Source organism: Melozone crissalis, unplaced genomic scaffold (genome assembly GCF_028551555.1).
Source record: "Melozone crissalis strain CALT ecotype California unplaced genomic scaffold, PUWL_Pcris_2 ptg000140l_1, whole genome shotgun sequence".
Classification (NCBI taxonomy): Eukaryota; Metazoa; Chordata; class Aves; order Passeriformes; family Passerellidae; genus Melozone; species Melozone crissalis.
This window is the reverse complement of record NW_026535913.1, coordinates 1,049,231-1,068,926: the sequence shown is the minus strand read 5'-3', so window position 1 is coordinate 1,068,926 and position 19,696 is coordinate 1,049,231.

Genomic DNA, 19,696 nt, shown 5'->3' with positions numbered 1-19,696 from the left:
CATCACCTGCCCGTCCCAATAGAACATGTGCAGGAGGGGGGCTCGGGGCCACAGGGGGCTGGGGGTGCTGAGGCAGCTGAGAGTCAGGGGGGACCACAGAGTGGGTTTGGGGGAATCCTCCAGCACTTGCACAGGGAAGAGCTCAGGGAAGGAGAGGGGAGGTGAGGACTGTCACTCTGAGTCTGCTGGGAGGTATTTTTGGGGGTATGAGGAGATTGGAGTTCCAGCCATGGGGGTGCTCACCATGCACTGTCACTGTCACTGGTGCTGACCGTGATGGCCAGGACCTCAGAAAGCCCTCGCAGAGGTAGTGGCCGCTGTGGTGCCGCTGCAGGGGTTGCAGGGACAGCTCGGTCCCTCTGAGGGACTCTGTCAGGTCCTTCTCGTCCTGGTAAAATCGCATCCTGGGTACTGGGCTGTTCCACCGGCCCCGGCAGCGCAGTGTCACTGTGTCCCCCTCCAGCAGTGCCCATGCTGGCATCTGCAGCACCAGCTCGTCTGTAGGACAGGAGACTACCATCTCACTGAGGGGCTTGAGAGAGGTCCTAGGTGGGTCCCCACGGCACCGAGGACATCTGGGTGCACTGAGGTGCACTGGGGTGAAATGGGATTTCCCTGTGTGCAGGGCACAGGCTCTCGCCATGCGGGGGATGTGAGGCCACCTACGAAATGGAGCCCACCCAGACCTATCAAGGGCCACCGTGATGAGTTAAGATTCCCCCTTACCATCTACGACTCTCACGGGGGGGCTGCGCCCACTGCCAGGCCTGTCACATGTGTAGGTGCCACTCTCGGTGACATTGAGGTGGTCGCATTCCACCTGCCCCCAGTGCTTCCCGTCCTTGTACCAGGTGGTGGCACCAATGGTCCCCGAGCCCTGACAGGTCAGTGTCACCCGGTCCCACAGCACCGCTGGCCTCCAGGGGGGCTCCACGAGGAGCTGGGTGGTCTGGGCACCTGTGGGTGACAGGAGACACCAGCCTGCCAGGCCCAGTGTGGGACTGGGGACAGCAGGGTGGGGACATGGCATCCCCAAGGACTCACCAGTGAGGCCAAGGGTCTGGGCTGGAAGGCAGAAGGGACATGGCTCAGTGGGGGTGGCACCATGGGGACAGAGGCACAGGGGTAGGGGGGGTGGGGGGCTGTCCCCACCTGTCCTTGTATGACATGGACTCCTTGTGGACAGGGACACTGCAGCCACCCCTTGCTCAGGCAGGACATAGGGACACTGTGGACACCTCTGAACTGAGGATGCCACGGCCACCCTGTGCTGGCACAGGTCACCCCCACCAGCCCCATGATGCCTCCCCAAACCCTTGTCCCGCCTTTTTTGTCCCCATGTTCCTGTCCCCCTTCTCCTGTCCCCATGACCACTCCACGACCCCAGCAGACCCCATGCTTTGGCTCTGCTGGCATTGAGGACATCAGGGGACCCCACAGCCCCTCTGTGCCCCCTCCCCTCCCCATCCCTGGGGTGTCAGGCCCGTGCCCAGGGCACTCACGCCACAGGAGCAGTGCCACCTTCCCGGCCATCCCGGTGTCCCCCGCCATGTGCACTGGCTGTCACTCGCTGCAGGGGGTGGCTGTCCCCTGGGTGGTTGCTCTTCAGCCAAAGGGGAAAGAAGCGAGGTCAGGTCTCATCCCCATGCGTAGGTGGCCCTTGGTGGGGGCAGGATGGTCACAAGCTGGGCACAGGCTGTGAGCAGGGCGGGGACAGGATGGGGACAAGCCTGGGTGGGACAAGGTGGGACATGGGGTTCCCAGGACTGGGGGGCTCAGGGCCTTGGGGGGACATGGACATGACTGTCCAGGGGAATGGGGGGTCCCTGGGAATGGGGGTGCTGATGAGGGGGAATCACTGGGGATTCACTGGGCATGGGGGGGCCATGGGAATGGGGGTCGTCCGGGCTGGAGGGACTCAGGGATGGGAGTGCCAGGGGAACGTGGGCTCCAGGGATTTGGGGTCATGAGGTGGGGATGCTGGGGAAATGAGGGATGCCGTGGGAATAGGGGTTCCTTAGAGAATCAAGGTCCTGGGGAAAGGGGCCTTTCAGGGGTTGGAATGAACAGGAGAGGATTCCTTGAGAATCGGGTGCTGGGACAGGGAGGTCCTGGGGAATGGGAGTACAAGGATGGGAGGCCCAGGGGAGGGCGGATGGAAGGAATTGGGGTCCCATGATTGGGATCCCTGGGGAATGAGGGTGCCAGGAATGGGCAGTGGCTTGGTGAGCCCGTGGGTCAAAGCTCCTTCCCTGGCTGGATCAGATTTTGAGGTGGCCCAGGGCTCAGCAAAGTCCCCCCAGGGTGCTTGTGGTTTGGGAGGGTGAGACAGAGTAAAGATCCATTCTGAATTAAGTGAAGTGCCTAAGAAAGGTGAAAAGTCTGTGAGGCCAAAGCTGAAGGAAAAACTCGCATGCCAGACAGCAAGGAGACAGAGAAAGAAAAACAGAAAGACCACAAGGTCGATTTGCCCCCGACTTAGAAATTCCTTTGATAAAGAAGAACTAGTGCTAAATGTCACACAGAATGAATATGTATGAACTTATTGTGAAACTGTATGCATATGCATTTGGAAGGGGGATAAAAGACGACCCGAGGTCTTCAGAGGCACACATGCCTTTTTGGGGGGCTTGCGTCCGGCGCGTCGTAATAAAAGCATACCGAGCTTTACAACTTTTACAAAGTTGTGAGGTTTCTTCTTTTCTCCTCAAAACAAGGGTCATGGCAGGGAGATTCTGACAGGGTCTGGGTCTGTGTTCCCCCAGCCCCCAAGGGCTTTTTCCCCTCTTTATTTCCATTTCCATTATTTTGCCTCTCAATTTCACAAGACCCCAGTTCATCCCTTCATGATCCTGGGGGGCACCTGAGCAGGGAACAGATTGAGGGAAGCCCAGCGTGGGGGAAGCCGAGTTGAAGGGTGTGCAGGGAGGGCTGAGGAGGCTGTGGGGGATGTGGGTGTCTGACAGTGCCCCCCCAACAATTTCTCTTTCCTGCACAGAAGAAGGAAGAGGCCTTTTGTGCTGAGTGCCACACGGGGGAGGGCAGATTCTGTCCTGGGAGGGCACAACCAGGGGGTACCTGTCCTGGGGGAACCCTATTCCAGGGGCGACACATGCTGGACAAGGGACTCCTGTCCTGGTGCATGGCAGCTCCGGGGGGGTCCAGACTTCTCCATTCTTGCTCGTCCCCTGCAGGATCTGAGCCGGCAAGAGCCGCTGGGGAATGGAGCCCTGGGCAGGAAGGAGCTCCCAAACTCCTGCTCTGTGAAGCCAGTGGCCATCCAAGGGTGGGGCCCAGCCATGGCCCAGCCCCACTGCACAGGGATGGCCATTGCCCAGCCCTGCTCTGGCCAGCCCAGGTGGCAGCCAGCACCTGAGGGTCCCCCCTGCCCCCTTGGCTTTGATTCTGGCAGCTTTAGAGCTGCTGCAGAGGTGAGAATTGTGTGGGTGGAAAAAGGCCTGCCTGTGGTTTGCTCAGCTCTTCAAGAAGCACAAAACCCAAAGGGAGCCGAAGGAGAGGCTCTGGGAGGGCCTTTGATGGTTTTCAGAGCAGGGCTGGCTGCAAACTGCCGCTGCAGGGGGACATGTGGGGGAACCAGTCCAGAAATGCAGCAATATATAATTTTGTACCTGTCCCCAAGACACTGAGATAGCCCAAGAACAACTGCAAATCCCACACCAGTCTGCTCAACAACCTGACCTGGACCCTCCTCCTCCTCCCTGCCTGGCTGTGGATGGACAGTGGCCGGATGCCCTGCACCCACCACAGCCTCTCTCTCACTGCTCTCCACACCTGGATGGGGAGAGAAAATTGAGCAAAGGCTTCCTGGGTTGAGACAAGGACTAGGAGAGATCACTCATCAAATCCTGTCACGGGTAAAACTGCTTATGATTTAGAGATATGAATTGAATTTATTGATGATAAAATCAGAGTAGGATAAGAAGAAGGTAAATAAATCCTCCAGTACACCTTTTCTCTGTTATGAAGGACTATGTAGTCATTGGCTTTCACTATTATATTGGTTATTGCAAATTATTCTGATATAATGCACTTTCTAGTCACTTTTTAACTGTTTTGATACACTAAAAATTGTCAGCCTTTTTACCCTAATCTCAGTGTAGAAAATATATTTTAATGTGATAAATATTTTATAGTTTAGTGTAGGAAACGCATTCTGTGCTGTTCTTGTGAGCCGGCAAAGGCTTCCTGATTATAAGGAAAGTCCTCTATCTCTCCTGAGGAAGACACAATGGTTGTCATCATGGAGACACGATGAAGGAGAGAAAGACAAGAGATACAGACTCTAGCTGGCTTACAGAATGATGTAGCTCCTTGGTCACTCACTGAGAACTTTGTTTCTCTCTTATGACCTACGGGCACTGAATGTGTCTCAAGTAAATGTAAATATCTTGAAAAACTATAAAAGCAACATGTTGCTCTAATAAATCTCTCTTTCACACCCTTCTGATGGAGTTGTGGTGTTTTGCTCTGTGTCGCGCTCTATAGCCACATCTGGTGCCTGCCCCCCTTGATTGCAACTGGACTATAAAAAATGGAAAGAAAAAAGAGAGAAAAAAGGTGAAGGGTACCCTAAAACTGAGTGAAGGCAGCAAGGATGCTGCAGAGGTCCAGACCTAATTCAAACATCTGATTCGAGGTGAATAATTGGGAAAAATAATGGGACATAATTTATCAAACAAGGAAAGGACTATTTTGTCCACATGGAAATCTTTATTGAAAAGGAAAAATGTTAAAGCTTCTGATTATGCTCTTTGTAGCTTACTGATATGGTGTAAATCACAGGACTTTGAAGCTGATGCCGACAATGCCTTCAGTGTCTGGGCATGGAAAGAGGTTTGGAAGAGACTATGGGAAGTGATATCTAAGGGGGATAGGACGGTTGTCCATTTGGCTACTACCTGGAGACTGTTGTATGAGGCATTGAAGGAATGGAAAGCAGAATAAGATAGCGAGGAGGAACTGGAGGAGCAGGAATTAGAGCAAGAAACTGAAGTAGAGGAACAGGTGGAAGATGAGGCTGAGCCTGTCAATGTATCTCCCCCTGAGGAGGCTGCTGCAGCTGTTGTGGAGGTTCCCCCAGGGTTTGCTATTGTGAGAATCAAACAGCAGGCTAAGACTGTTTCTTGGTATTTATCTCCAGAAGACCATGTTAAACCTGTGCATAGTTCACCTGCTCAGCTGTTAATTGAACTGAGTACAAAACCAAAGTATCTTACGCCTGCACAGCAGTTAGCAAAAATGAAGTTACAGAAGTGAAGTGAAAAACAGGCTGGGTCATTGGCCCTTTTGTCTCCCCCTGGGCCATCTGCTCCCCCCTCACCCTCCCCTTGGTCGGCTGTTCCAGCCCCTGCTTTCCCTTGAGCCATCCACCCCTTCTCTGCCCTCCTTCGAGTCATCTGCCTCTGCTCAGTCCCCTGTTGCACCATCTGCCCTCCTCCTCCCTCCTGAACTGGTTGAAAAATTCAATCCTTAACATTGTGTCCTTCTTTGTCTAGTGATAGTTCTGACAATGAACTGCCAGTTGAAAGTACACCTAAAAAGACGCAGGAATTTGTTAGACCTCGTAGCAGATCCAGGCCAGCTGTTTCTTGTGCTTTGCCTCCCTGCCAGGTGGCTGTGACTCCTTTACACTCTTTACAATTTTGGGAGCATGTGAGAATGAAAGCAGCTGAAGTGGGAGATTGGAATTTGTTAGAGAAAATAGGTCCACCTAAAAGGATGGAGATGGCTGCTGCTGCTGCTGCTTCTGGTGGGCTTGTGGCTTTTCCTGTTTTCAAAGCTGCTCCTAATTCAGGACAAGATAGTCATCAGGTTTTTGCATGGAGGGTTGTACAGGACTTTCAGTCAAAAGTAGATCAGTATGGTGTTAACTCTTCACAGGTGATGCAAGTGATTCGTGTTTTAAATGCTGATGTACTCGCCCCTTATGATATTGTTCACCTTTCTAGGATTCTGTTTCAGCCAGTGCAGTATGGTGTGTCTCAAGCTACCTGGAAACAAATGGTTGAAAGAATAGCATTGGACAATATGCAGTTACCTCAGCATGATCTACGTCATGCTGTGGGAGTTGATGCCTTGCTGGGCAATGGACCATTCTCTAACCTGTATTTACAGGCAAGATGGGACCCCCTGGTTCTGGCACAGGCCCAGCAGCTGGGTATGAGTGCCTTACTTAAAACAATGGCGATGGCAGGTCCTAAAACAAGGTATATTACCATCCAGCAAGGGGTGAAGGAACTTTTTCTGCAGTTTTTGGAGAGGGTTGCTGCAGCCCTTGAGAAGCAAGTAGAAGATGATAAGTTGAGGTAAATTTTATGCAGACAGCTAGCACAGGAAAATGCGAACGATGATTGCAGGGGAATTATTGATTCTTTACTGGGAGATCCCTTGCTGTCTGATCTTGTAGTTGCTTGCTCAAAGGTTGGTTCGGTTGAGCATAAAATGACCGCTTTGGCAAAGTCATAAAGTCCTCACCCAGATGTTCAGCTTGTGAAGAATCTGGGCATGTGAAGACCCAATGCCCTCAAACTGCTGGACGATGTGTACACTCTAGTTGGCTTGGTTATCGCCCCAGACGAAGTTCAAAGACAGATGCCTTGGAAATATTTGGGGTTGATAGTCACCAATACACAAATTGTGCCTTAACCTGTAAAATTGGACATTGAAATTAAAACCTCTGCTGATGTGCAGAAATTGGTTGTTGCAATAGGTTGGCTTAGGCCATACTTGGGGATAACTAATCACCAACTACAACCTTTGTATGACTTACTATCAGGGAAAACTTCCTCTACCGATGAGAGACATTTGACCACTGCAGCAAAAAAGGCTGTAGAAGTTGAATTAGCCTTGACATCTGGATTTGTTACAAGGATAGATGTTTCTGTTGGTGTGCAATTCTTTATTTTGAGAGATGATGAAATATCATGCAGATTGTTGTGTCAATAGAATGATAAAAGGGAAGAAAAATTGCATATCTTTTGGACTGGATATTTTTATCTTTCAGGTCCTGAAAAACAGCTCCAGGTCTGTACAAGCTTTTTGCAGACATCATTATCAAAGGTCGCAGACGCTGCCATGACACCTTAGGCCATGGTCCTGTAACTATTGTCATACCAGTACAACAATGGTATTTTGAGTGGTGTTTTCAAAACAATCATGAGCTACAATCTGCTTTATCTTCCTTTACAGGTCAAATAGTATATCATTTACTTTCTGTCATGGTTGGACTCTGACACAATGCTAGTGCCTCTATGAGAATACCTTCTCTCTGGTGTCTGCTGTGTGATGTGACTAGGAATAAGCAAAGCAGGCTCTTGCTTAGAAATAAAGAAAACTTTATTAACTAAACTACAAGAAAAGAAGAAAAAAAAATACAAGGAAAATGAAAACCTTACAAAAGCAATTTTCTCCTCCCCTCCACCAAATTTCTCAATGCAATACATTCTCCTAAATCACTAACTCTCAGTCTGGCACCACTCTTTAGAATACTCAATCCTCAGTTCATGAAGAGGAGAGGAGTCCTTCTTGCACTATAGGCTTCTCCTGGAAACACGTTGAAACTTCGTGTGCTTCTATGTCACTCAGCACTGCTCGGAAAATTCTTTGCTATTGTGACACCTTCCTTCTATGCTTAGTGCTTTCACTACTGTGCATGGACCAGAACTGCTTCTAGGGTTGTCTTTCAAGGATGTCTTGTTTCACTCTAAAAAAGGCACAGTCTTTCCTTCCGGACATCTGTCCCCTCTAGTTTTTCCACCCCCTGGGGCTGAGGGGTACCCACACTGAACCCTCCTGGTTCTGAGGCACTGCCTCCCCCTAAATGCAGTCTCTATGTCACAGGAAAAAAAATGGTTCAGTCTATGGCTACACAAAAAAAGTCCAGCCAAAAGGCTACTCTATCATCTCTCCCTTTATTCAAGAGTCTTCTCTACTTTCTTCGTGGCTAATCCCTTCTTATCTCATCGCTTATCTCTCTTCTCATTCAGCTTCAGGAGGATCAGCATTTGCAAGGTCTCAATCATGCAAGAAAAGGGTTAAAAATTTCAGTCTCTGCTTGTCTTAGAGCTCCGGAACTCCCACGCTGCTCTGGCCGGGCACCTTCTCCCCACCCTCCCCCCTCTTCTCGTTCCGGGCCAGCCGCTATCAAATTCAGATGCCGGCTCTCCCTCTCTCTCTCTCCTGGGGATGGGGGGAGGGGAGGCTGCCCGATGTCTCTTGGTGCTCCTCCACCCTTCTATCTTCAAGGGCCTCCTCTCCCCCCCATCTCTGTCCAGGCCCAGGCCTACCACATGGCTGCCTCTCCCCCACCCAGCAGCAGCAGCTGGACGGTGGAGGGAGATCTGACTTCTTTCCCTCGAAGTCTCAAGAGAGCTTCCCAGGGCTGCAGCTCTGGTTTTTAACTCCTGTGTGTTCTCAGAGGTGTGTCCAAACCTCACTGGTTACATCAGGTGCCAATATTAAAATCTGAGCACACATTGGTTTGACTACAGCATCCCAGAATTTCCATTTCCCCATCAAACCAGCACACCTTCTCATCCTATTTTGAATTTCACTAAGAGGATTCCTTTTCAGGGGAAACAACTTTGCTCTTCTGTGCCAGGGGAAGTTGTGACAGTTTTTAGCTGTGCCAGATTTAACAGATGGATCAGGAAGAACTGGAAAAGCTGCTGTAGCCTGGAAGAAAGATGACCACTAGGAATATGAAGTAATGGTTCAACAAGAGTCTCCTCAATTAATTGAACTTTGTGCCATACTCTTAGCCTTTACCTTATTTCCTAGTTCCGTAAATATAGTTACTGATTCTGTTCATGATGCTAATTTAGTAATACAGTTGGATCAAGCTGTGTTTTATAATGTAAAGGAGAAACCATTATTTGTTATGTTGTTGAAATTGTGGACTGTTATTCATAATTAAAAGCATTCTTATTTCATTATGCATATTTGTAGCCATACATCGCTACCTGGATTCTTTGTTGAAGGTAACGCCTATGTGGATTCCCTTGTGGCTGCCTCAGCAGTAAAAATGGTGCCTAATGTGTTATAGCAAGCTGTTCTATCTCACCAAATTTTCATCACGGTGCTCAGACACTACAGCAGCAATTTAAATTATCACATAGTGAAGCAAAGTCAATTATTTCTTCTTGCCCTCATCGTCATACATCTCATGTTTCACAATATTACGGTACTAATCCTAGAGGCTTACTCCCTTTGCAAGAATGGCAAACAGATGTTACAAAAATGCCTGAATTTGGCTGTCAAAGTATGTTCATGTTACAATTGACACCTTTTCTCATGCCATGGTTGCCTCAGCGTTGGCAGGTGAAACATCTCGGGATGTTATTTATCATTTTTGCCACACCTTTTCCATCTTAGTTGTTCCATCACATGTAAAGATGGATAACGGCCCGGCATATGTTTCAAAGAAATTCCAGGTGGTTTTTTGTGCCTGGGGTGTTGATCATTCCACTGGTATTCCTTATGCCTCAACAGGCCAAGCAATTATTGGACGTGATCATGGTGTGTTGAAGTGCTAGGTACAAAAACAAAAATGGGGAATGCAAAGGGAATTGCCTCAAGTGAGATTAGACAAAGCCATTTATGTCTTAAACTTTTTGCGTCCTTTACCTGACTTACATGTGTCTCCTATATTCTATCATTTTCTGTCTTTGAATTCAAAACAGCCAAGCTTTAAGAAAGGTATTAAGGTATGGGTAAAAGACTTAATCACAGAAAGGTGGACTGGCCCAGTGGAATTAGTAACATGGGGAAGAGGATATGCATGCATTTTAACAGAAAATGGAAATCGTTGTGTCTCTGTCCATTTCGTTAAACCTTATTTGGAACCCAAAGAAAAGGACAGGATAAGTAGTTCTACAGCAGAAGTAAAATGAGTAGGTAATTGCGTTGATTATTAGGTGGATGGAAGCATGGACCCTCAAGGAATGTATGGTAAAGATGGTAATTCAAGACAGAGTAAAGGGAGTTACAGGCTTACGCTGAAAATCAAAAATTTAAGGTAATGGATGTTACTTTTGCTTCTTTTCTTTGAATTCTCCTATAGAGAGGTTGGTAGTACTGAGAAATGTGTCTTGTACCATTTCCTTTTGCAGGGCACACACAGTTCCAAAAATAGGGGAATTTGATGTACCTCAGGGAGAAATGTTGCCTTTGCATAAGGGTTGAATTAGTTGCTGAAGTCCAGACTTCGAGCAATTAGGTTGGTTATGAGAGCAGCAACCAATTGTAAAGTTAAGTGGATGCTACTTGGTTCTAAGTGGTGACTAGGCAGATGACTTGGTCTCTGATTCTGTGTGGGAGAAAGTTATTTGATTAGAGGTGAAGGTGTCATTCTGCTACAAATGTGTCATCTGAAAATTGTGAGGTCTGTAACGGTATTTGAAGATCTGTTTTTATGGACCTTGTTTGTATATGAATGTTAGGATTGTGAGGGTGTGTGTTGTGGAGTTGGAAGAAGTTGGTTATCTGTAAGTGAATGAAGAATGGATCCTCTGTCTGCTTGGATTATTGCAAGGACCCTGCAAAAGTCCTTAGCAGTTGTGTTTCTGGGTCAAATACAAAAAGGGGGAATTGTAGGAAAGGCATTTTGTGCTGTTCTTGTGCGTCAGTAAAGGCTTCCTAAAGATAAGGAAAGCCTCGTATCTCTCCCGAGGAAGACGCCGAGGCTGTCACCACGGAGACATGATGAAGGAGAGAAAGCTAAAAGATACGGACTCTAGCTGGCTCACAGAATGACGTGGCTCCTTGTACACCTACTGAGAACTTTGTTTCTCTCTTACGACCAATGGGCACTGAATGTGTCTTTTAAGTAAATGTAAATATCTTGAAAAACTATTAAAAAAACTATAATAAATCTCTCTTTTACACCCTTCTGATGGAGTTGTGGTGTTTTTTGCTCTGTTGTGCTCTATAGCGACACCCCCACAGTGCCCCAAACCAACCCCTTCCTGAGGTCCCCCCTCTTCTTCTCCAAGTGTCCTCTCCCTGAACCCGCATCCTTCTTCAGAGTTCCTTTCCATACCCCTCATCTCTGCACCCCCTTGCCCTCACTGGGGTTCCCCTGCCCCTCCCTGACAGCCCCCCAGGTCCCTCACTGTCCCCTGCTGTCCCCCCCTCCTGCAGAGGTCCCACACTCAGGGGTCCCCCAGTGGGCGCAGTCCCCCAGGGGCACAGGTGGCACTCAAGGACCGCCTGGTGTTGAGCTGTGCGGTGGCTGCTGGGACAGGTCCTCTGTCCTCGTGGCACCGGGAGGGCTCAGGGGCACTGCCAGGCACCGGCCCCCACCTGGAGCTGCGCCATGTTGGGGACAATGACAGTGGTCAGTACCAATGCCAGGACAGTGTGGCTGAGTGTCCTCCTGAATGTCACCATCCTGGGTGAGCAGGACCCTCGGGCTGGGGGTGACTCCACCCACAGCACCGCTATTCCACCTTGCCCAGTGCCCTCAGCCCTGTCTCTGTCCCCGCAGTGCCCGTGGCCAATGCCACCATCGCCACTGGTCCCCTGGCACACCAGGTGCATGCAGGTGATGCCGTGACCCTGCGCTGCTCAGTGCAGGTGGGCTCAGCACTTGTCACCTGGCTGCACAAGGGGCACGAGGTGGCTCGGGGTCCCCTCCTGGAGCTTGGGGACATCGATGTGAGACATTCAGGCACCTACCAGTGCATGGCCACCAACCTGCTGGGACAGGACGGGCACTACGCGTTTAAGGCACTCACACCTTAGGTGGTCCTGGAGGTGACATCTGGCTCACCCTGGGTCACAGGTGGAGTCACGCAGGGTCGCCGGGATGTTCAGGACTCCCAGGGTCGAAGGTGTGTCCCCTCTGGCCCCAGTAGTGGCTGTGAATATTGGCAGGACCCCCCTGTTCCTGCTCGTGGCTGTCAGTAGGGGCTGTCACTGGTGGCACCACGGAGTGAGTGACAATGGAGGGGATGGGCGTCCTGGAGTGAGGAAAAGCCCTCAGAGTGGGGAAAGTGGTTGGCAGCACCCAGGTCTCCTGAGCTCAGGGAAACTGAGCCCACAGTGGCTTGGCTGGGAGTTCTAGAGGAATATAGAGGGTCTTGGTTCTGCTTCAGGGTCATCCAGAGTGGGCTTTGAGGAAAATTGGGATGGCACTGGGATTTCCTGCAGGGTTTGGAGAGCTTCCGGAGGGCTGTACAGAGATGTGGGGGATCATTTTGGAGTCCTGGGAGTGTTCGGGGATCTGAACTTATTTGGGTTCGACTTATTTCCTAGCTTCTAATCTTCAAGGGTATTGCTTTCTGACTGCCCTAACTCTTGTCTGTAGCTCAATTTTCATAGGGTCTGCTCGTTTTGATTTTCCTGGGCTATCAGTATCCCATACTCTTGGGTATACCTGATTCAATACTTCCTCTAACTAGTTCTTCTTGTTTGTTGGTCTGGTGTCAATTGTCAGTCCTACTGCTAAAACCGCACATTTGTCTTCAGGTACCTTCCATTGAAGTTTTCTTTTTCTAAATGGAACTGTTGCTTCCAAATTTTCAAGCAAATCCCTGCATAGGACAGATTTGGGTGAGTTTGGTAAATAAAGAAACTGATGTATTCCCATTTTCTTCTTGATTTTATATCGAAGTGGTTTCAGGAAGAATGCATTTTATGGATGCTCTATAGTTGCTCCTAGTGCTTGACGATAGTTTTCACTTTTGGGTATCAGTGCTTGATTCAAGAGTGAAAATGTGTTTCCACTATTTCTTAAAATTTCAACTTCTTCATCATTCTTTAGCTGTATTTTAAACAGTGGCCTGCCAGGGTAAGAACTGCCAGTCTCGGTCATTTCTTATCATCTAGAGTGGCTGCAAGAGTTTAGTGTACTTTGTCTGCTAACTCTGGGCACTGGCCCTATTTCCAGTGTCCTGATTTCTTACAAGATGCACATTGATTTGGGCCCAGCTTGGTCTGTGGCTGCTTTGAACCTCCTCTGCCTCTGCTATTTTCGCCCCTGCCTCTGCTTCAACCACGCCTACATCAGTCCTCTCCCTGGTGCCGATCCAGAGCTGCCACCATGGTTGCAGGGAGCTCTTTTTCCCGCTCTTGACTATCGTACACTTTCTACTTTTGATGTAGTGTCTAAAAGCTTGCGTGACTGCTCCAAGTTGTTCAAACACTTCTCAAACTCAGACGGGATTGATGCTGTGCCCATTTCCCTGGGGTGTTCCGGTTCGTGTTTATTTATCAGTTATGGTAGAATGGTTTCTTTTCATGTACCCCGTATTTTCCCCAAGTTGGTTTACCCCTAGGTTTTTCCCTCCCTCAAAGCTGTCCCTCATGCCATTCCCCGCTCTTTGTTCCAGCTCCTTCCCTGCCTCTCAAGATAATCCAGCTCTTTATTCCTGAACCTTCCCTGTCACTTTTGCCTTGGACCTAACCCTGACTGCACCACCCCTTTGGAATTCCCTATTGCTGGAAGCCCCTCTGGCCCATGTGACCTACCCTTTCCTCTCATCTGTCCTAATTAGTGCCAAGCAACTGATGGAATCCCCTCGCTCCTCCCCTGCAGATTCCTTTTTGCTCAATCCTTTGTATCCGCCCCCCTGAGTTGTACCCCGATAAAATCTCATGCACAGAAGTGCTGGTGGATCTATGCTGCTGAATCCTTCCCTAGGGATAAACTTTTCGCTGTGGAACCTCACAACTGAGGAGCCTCCTCCTTCTTTTTGGCTGCTCCGTGCTGCAGTTAGTAGATCCTGAACCACTGAGCAGTGGCTCAGCAGGGTCAGCCGCAGGCAGGACCCACGCCTTGGCCGTTCCCCACTCCTGGCGCAGCGCCGCAGTTTTCCCAAGAGCCAGCCTGGGCTCCGCTGTGTTACATCAATGGGGAACCCGTCCCAGTGCCTGACCGTGCTGCAGCGTGCTACCCAGGGCCCTTGCACACACTGCCTTCTGCCCTGGGCCCGCCCCCAGCCCAGCCAAAGTGGCCCAGGCTGGAAGGAATGCCTGGCCCCAGGTGTCTAAGACAGCCCGCACAGGATCTTTGGGAAGGGCTCAGACCACCAGCAAACGCTGCCCGGCTCTGCGGGCACAGTCCTATCCCCATATCTTTCCCTGAGAGCATTTGAATTACTAAATGAGAATCATTTGAAGGGAGGACATTTACATTTTCCATTTCAGAGAAGGCTTCTGCCTTCCTTAGCAGGCACCTCTCTCTTCAAACCAAGACAATTGTTTATCATCTTGCAGATGCGCAGTTGCTGGGGAGCCCCGTTTTACACCAGGGACCCGGAGAACCATTCCCAGCAATTGGGAAAATCCTAGGTGGTCCATCCACCCACAGATGAGGTCTCCAAATGTGCCCGAAATTGGGTCCAGCTCTTAGAGGCCTAAAAGAGCAAGTCCAAGTGACTTGATGATATTTTTAGCCCAGAAAGTCCTTCAGCTGATGGCACACTTCACAATCAGCAGGGGACACAGCTAGGCCAAAGCCCAGGCCTCTGCTGGGAGCCTTTCTCCTCAAATACCCTTCAAACAAACCTCCATGCAAGTCACTTGGAAAGTTTCTTCAAATGATCCATTTCTGGCACATGACTACACAGGGTTAAGTGAAAGATTCTAAAGCAGCTGCTGTGGAGTCAAAGAGCCAGCACTAAGGGTCCTTGTCATCTCTTTGTAGCTAAATGCCACTTTGGGGGATTTGAGGGAGTTTGGAACGAGCTAGAGAGCAGACCTCCGAGTTTTTTAGATGATGCCATTGCTTTTTCTTCTCTTCTACATAGACAGGAAAGGTGAGTTTGGCTCACATCTGCACTGCATGGCTCACAAGGCCCGCAAGACTTGTAGTTACAAGAGCTTTGAAGGATTTCTTGGCCAAGAAGACACTGCCAACAATAATCTTTATGTTTTGCCACCAATCCTTCAATATTTCGTCTTAGGGACTCATGCTACAGTGTAAGCTTCCTTAGCCAATTATGACACACAAACTCAAAGCACTGCATCCTAAGCTTCTTGTTTACCATTGTTACTACTTTGATTTTTTCTAGATCTTCAGCACTAAAACTCTAAACTTTCCTCCACTTCAACGTTCCTCTCCGTGTCTCTGCTATAATAAACTAGAAATCCACCTTCTCGCTTCTAGCACCTAGCTTTGGAAGCCCTTTCCAAGGTCTCCCTTCAAATCCTATGTTTAATTCAAAGCTTTGCTGACAAGACCAAAGGTCTGAGATTTCCCTGCGTTTGGATTTCCAACAACACTGATGCTGTTAGTTCCAGAGTGCCCGGGATCCCTCTTGCAAGTCAACTCTGGAAGGAACAAGACGGCTGGCAGGGGGCTGCTTGTGGCCTCTGACAGCCCATTGCTTAGGGCTTGCCAGCGCCCCAGCCCCTCAGGGGCTGCCCCAGCCCCGCCAAACTGCCCTGCAGCAGCTCCGCAGCCCCACAGCAGCTCCAGAGCAGCCCTATCCAGAGGCACCTGGGAGCCGTCAGCAAGGCAGCCAGCAGCACACGGGCAGGAGGACACGGATGAGCTTTCTGCCCGGCACAGGGCTTGTGGCCGTCTCCAGGCACTGCTCTCACAGGGATCCCCGCAGCCCCGGCCCCTGCCCACCCGCTCTGTCACCAGCACAAAGGCTTCAGCAGAACCACCACAGGCCAAGGGGCTTCTGGCCATTTTCCCTGCAACACTGCACGCCTGGGCAGCTTGCTGAGCCATGGCACCCTTCTCCCCCTCTTCCCCAATCCCCTGCAGACCCTGGGCAGCAAAAGAAAGCTCCTGGGAGTCTGTGTATTATAACATACTCTATATTTATACACTAAAGAAAAAACAAATAGAAGAAAAGAAACAGAACAATCTTTCAGAAATGGAAAATTCCCGCTGGCTCAGGTGGCCTCAGCAGACTGAGCCTCTGGGATCAGCTCTCCGCAGAGCTCCAGCAACGCAGCCAGCCGAGACCCGACAGACGAGGCCGTGTCCTCCATGCCCTGCGGAGCTGATCTTGCAGCCTCGGGAAGACGGAATATCGCTCACTCTGCAGTGCCTGGAGGACATACAATGTTTCAAGTGCCAGATCTGACACGGCACTGCTGATGTCCTCTGTCAGGTGTTCCAGGGCTGAAAGAGAAGGGAACAGAGCCATGGTCAGATCGCGGATCTGCAGGGAGCCGAGGAGAGCCCCCTGCCGGGGCCATCGCAGCCGGCTCTAGCCATGGCCAGGAGGGAGCAGGGACCAACAGGACCAGCCCAAAGCTGCTGGCCAGGAATCGCCCAGGTGGCCCTGAAATCTCTGTGTGCTCTCCCCACACCGCCCCTCGTCCGCACAGGGAGCAGAGCCCTCTGCAGCCGGGCCAGGGCTTGCAGCTCCCCCGGCAGCCCCCGCTGCCAGCACGCTGCCCTCACCGTGGCAGATGAGCCAGAGCTCTTCCTTCTTCCCCCTCAGGTGCCGCGCGGCCATGCCTGTGAACACAGAGCCTGTCACGGGCCCAGCGGCACAGCTCCCTGCCAGCGGCGCTGCCGGCGCTGTGGCCACACGGGCTGCTGGCCCGGCAGGGCTCAGCCCGGTCCCTTGCCGCACACTGCCGCCCCAGGGCACGGCTGCCAGAGGGCGGCAGCAGCAATGCCCGGGCCAGGCGGGGCTTCACGGCGCCAGGCCCCGCTGGCACTGCCGGGGCAGCAGGCGGGGCCGGGGCCGAGCTGCGCCGGCCGGGCCGGGGAGGGAGCCCGGGCTCGGGACTCACCCGCGAACCTGACGGCCGCCGCTCGCAGGGGCTCCTGTGGGCTCTGCAGGTAGGGCAGGACCCGGCGCAGGTGCTCGGCCGCTTGGCTCCTGTCCTCTGCCAGCTGCAGAGAGCGGCAGGAGGGAAGGGTTGGCGCGGGCTCAGCCCCTGGGCCAGGCGCTGCCTGCGCCCCGCCCTGGCCTCCCCTGCCCGCACAGCCCTGAGGCGCGGCCAGCAGCCGCTGGCGCCGGGCTCCCGAGGGGAGAGGCAGAGGGCCGGCTGCTGCCGGGGAGCCACGGTGCCGGCCCGCAGCCCCGCAGCCCCGCCGGGCCGGGGCTCCATCGGCCCCCGGTTCGGGCCCAAGGGAGCCTGGAGCAGAGCCTTCACGGCTTCTGGGTGCAGCACCGGGCAGGGGCACAGCTGCCAGCCCCACACACTGAGCACCGCGCTCAGGGGGCTTCTCCGGGCTGAGGCTGGGCCTTGCAGGCCCTCCTTACCAGGCACTCGCTGAACTTCCACAGATTCTGCCTCTTCACCAGTCTCTCAAGATTCCTCCTCTTCAGGAACTCGGCCACACAAAGCAGAGTTTCCTGAGAAGCCTGGAGAAGAGCAGAAACGCAGAGATGGAGAGATGGCCCCACAGCCCAGGGTGCAAGGCCCGCGTCCCCTGTGCCAAGGCCTGGAGGAGGCTGCAGCCCGGCAGGTACCAGGGCAGGAGGCAGACGAGCCCCCTGCCAGGGGGACAGCAGCAGCCCACGAGCCCTCACCTGTGCCACAAGCTGCTTCTCATCGTGGCAGTGAAAGAAGAGGGGCAGCAGGCTCTGGTGCAGGGGTGTCTTCAGGGCCTTTTTTTCCTTTTCCCCTTCTGGAAGAGTCACCAGTGTTCGGAAGAGCAGTATGGAGAGCAGCTGCACCTGCCAATTGTTCTGTATGGAAGGAAGAAAAAAAGACCTCACCATTGCGGCTGCATGGGGCTCAGCTTGGCGCAGGCCTGCAAATCCACAGGGCACAAAGTGTCCGGGCGGCACCCAGTGGCCGTGGCTGGGAGCAGTGAGCCTTACGTGGTCAAAGAGTGGCAGGAGCGCCTCAAGCAGCTGCAGTGTGATGGGGCCAGGCATCAGCATGTCTTTGTCCAAGATGATAAAGCTGAGTAGCATGACTGTCATGAAAACTATCTCTCCATCTGCATCCCACAGGAAGTCCACAAGACTTTCAGTCAGGCTCCACATTTTTTTGGTCTGTGCGGAACACAAGTTTGAGAAACGCCATCCTGCTGCCGCAGGGCCCAGAGGCCAAAGGCCTGTCCTGGAGCACTGGGGCAGCTGAACTGGGAGGCAGGAGGGGTGGGAGCAGCTGCCCCAGCGCCCAAAGCCCAGCCCAGCCAAGCCCAAGCGACCACATTCCCCGACTCAGCCTCAGCCACTGCCCCCTTCTCACCATTGAGGCCTCCTCAATGAGCTCAAGAAGGGCCCTGAGCACCAGGCGACGCCTCTCCCTGCACTCGCTCTGCAGCTGCCTTGACAAAATTTGCAGGACTCTGTTAGCACCACGTTCACTCAAGTCCAGGAACTCGAGGACCTGAAAGGTACAGGGCAGTGACAGGGACCCGGCCGGCAGGAGCCCGGAGACGCACGGGGCCGGGCCCAGGCAGCAGCACAGGGCACGGGCACCGTGCCAGGCAGCTGCGGCTCCGAGAGGGCAGAGAGCTGGGAGGCAGCTCAGCCAGGCAGCGCTGGCCGTCAGGCTCACCTCTGCAAGGAACGCCATGGAGGGCAGCTCCCAGCGTGGCTCCTGTGTGCTGAGCAGCCGGAGCAGGTAGCGAGCGATCCGGGAACACAAGGGGATGGAGACACAGCACATCTCCCTGGCAGGAGGAAAAGGAACCAAGACTGTGGGCCAGGGGGACAAACCTTTGCCAGGACTGACACACAGAGGTCTGGTCTTTCCCCAGCATCCTGCAAGGGGCCCTGGGCTATTTGGGAGGCAGCTCCTGGTGGGCGCCCTCCTCTCCCAGCCTTTCCCAGTCTGCTTGGCCATCCCTCAGTGACAAGGCCTTCTGGGCCACGACCTCGGGGACTGTGTGGAGCTCCCTGGACACAGAGCACAAATGTCAGAGGCAGCAGTGGGGAGAAGGGGGTCTCACCTGGCCAGCAGAGCCACAGCATAGTGGTGGGTGTCAGCGCACAGCAGCGTGTCCCAGCCACAATTGCCTTCCATTGCCACTACCACATCCTCGTGCTGCATTCGGCAGAGCAGGGACTTCAGGGTGCGCACTGCAAACCTGCGTGCACAGCAAAGCCCAGGTCATGCTGGGAACACTGGCTCCTGCCCAGGGACGTAGCAGGGAAAGGAGGATTGGGATGGAGCACCTGTTGGGGCTGGTGGCAAGGCCGTATTCCTCCTGGCATCCCTTCCAGAATGCATCGACCTCCTCTGGCGTATCCAGAGTGCTGGAAAACACTTGGGAGAGCAGATGTAGAAAGAGGTGGGGCAAATACACCGTCACCATATGTGGGACGCAGGGCATCTGGAGGATCTTCCACATAACCACGGTTGCCTGCAAAAGACAAAGCCCCCCGAGACAGGGCTCAGTGCCGAGGTGTCGGTGTGGCAGGGCCCGAGCAGGGCAGGGAGAGGCTCAGACAGACGCAGGGGGAGCACGGGGCCTGGTGGGCCTGAAGCTGCCCCTGGGCCGGGTTTCCACCCGGTGCCTAAGGCAGGGAGATGCAGTGGGGGAAGGAGGACGGAGAGCTGCTGGAGAGGCAGCCTTGGGGCCAGCAAAGGCCAGTTACAGAAACTCACAGCCAGGACAAAGACACCCGTTTTGTCCCCATCCGAGGTGCACATGCTGTGCTCTGGCCAGCTGCCCAGCACATCCAGGAGTATCAGCAGCGCTGGCTCTGCAGTCCTGGGCGAGCACATGATGCTCTTCCACATGGTCAAAGCAGCTCTGTGGGGTTAGAGCTCTGTCTCATACACAGCACCGTGGCCT